The following is a 1545-nucleotide window of genomic DNA, read 5'->3' as shown; positions in this document are numbered from 1 at the left end:
AAAAAAAAAAAAAAAGTATCGACCCATGTCACTTTAGTTTTGTGTATTTCATTGTACATTAATTATATTTCAATAAAATGCATTAAAAACAAAAAAGTAAAAGAAACAGTACAGAAAGATCCTTGTACCTGTATCCATGGTCTCCCAAATTTGACCACAGTATCATAAGCAGAATATTGACATTTATACACTCAAGATAACAGAACATTTTTCATCACAAGAATCTTTCATATTAGTTACCATTGTATAGCCACAGCCAATTCTTTCCCACTGACAAACCCAGCTTAAATCCTAGCAACTGTTCTCCATTTCAAAAGTGTTATAGAAATAGAACCCTACAGTATGTAAGCTTCTGTAATTATCTGGATATTCATCCAGATTGTTATATGTATTGATAATTTATTGTTTTTTTATTGCTGAATAGTATTCCACAGTGTAGTGTCTTACAGTTTGTTTTGCCATTCATTGTTAGAAGTCACCCAAGTGGTTTCTAGTTTTTGACTATTATGAATAAAGTTTTAATAAACATTTATGTACAGTTGTAGTAACATCAGGTTTTTTTTTTTTTTTTTTTTTTTTTTTTCCCCTGAGAGAAATGTCTAAGAGTGCAATGGCTTGGACTATATATATAGTTTTATAGGAAACTGCCAAAACATTTTCCAAAGTGATTTAACCATTTTACACTCCCACCAATAATGTTCAAGTGATTCCATTTATTTGCATCCTTATCAGATTTTGGGACTATCACTTTTATTATTATTATTTAGCCATTTTTATGGATATGTGGTGATATCTCATTGCAGTTTTAGTTTCAATTTCCCTAGTGGCTAATGATGTTGAATATATTTTCATGTGCTACTTGCCATCTTATATCTTCACTGGTAAAAAATTTCTTCATGTCTTCTGTCCATGTTCTAATTGAGTTGCTTGATTTTTTAAATGTTGAATTTGAAAAATCTTTTTATAGCCAGGGTATGCATTCTCTGTTAGATATGTGGTCTGCAAATAAGTTTCTCCCATTCTGTAGTTTGTCTTTTTATGTTCTTAACTGGGTCTTCCTCAAGGCAAAAGTTTTTAATTTTGATATAATCCAGTTTTTCAATTTTCCTTTCATGTATCATACACTTGGTTTTAAATTGAAGAATTCTTTGCCTCACCCTAGGTCCTGAAGATTTTCTTCAATGCTCTCTCTCCTCTCTTATTGACTATCTTGTTACCAGATATTTTACATCTAAAACAATAGTAAAAAATCTACTAACCTACTATTTTTTTAGTCAGTCAGTCAGCCACAGGGATCCAGATGAGGAGAGGGAACCCATGCATGCCCAAAGCAGCATGGTGGGAGAGCGGGAGAAAGGGGAATAAAAGGCCCAGGAACTGGGACAGAGGAGCAGTCAGCTGCAGGGATCCAGGTGAGGAGAGGGAACCCAGGCACACCCAAAGCAGCAGGGTGGGAGAGTGGGAGAAAGGGGATTAAAAGGCCCAGGAACTGGGACAGAGGAGGAGTCAGCCACAGGGACCCAGTTAAGGGTGTTAGGAGAGGTT

General features: G+C 35.0%; 1 protein-coding gene across 1 annotated transcript in view; it reads left to right on the top strand.

The window, feature by feature from the left end:
- The window catches only part of XKR4 (XK related 4), a 754531-nt gene that overhangs the window by 353438 nt on the left and 399548 nt on the right, over window positions 1-1545 (top strand). The window lies entirely within an intron of this gene.

Source organism: Orycteropus afer, unplaced genomic scaffold, assembly GCF_000298275.1.
Source record: "Orycteropus afer afer isolate SDZICR_OR568_19922 unplaced genomic scaffold, OryAfe1.0 scaffold00436, whole genome shotgun sequence".
NCBI lineage: Eukaryota > Metazoa > Chordata > Mammalia > Tubulidentata > Orycteropodidae > Orycteropus > Orycteropus afer.
Note: the sequence above shows the minus strand (reverse complement) of the source record. Positions and strands in the feature narration are given on the sequence as shown.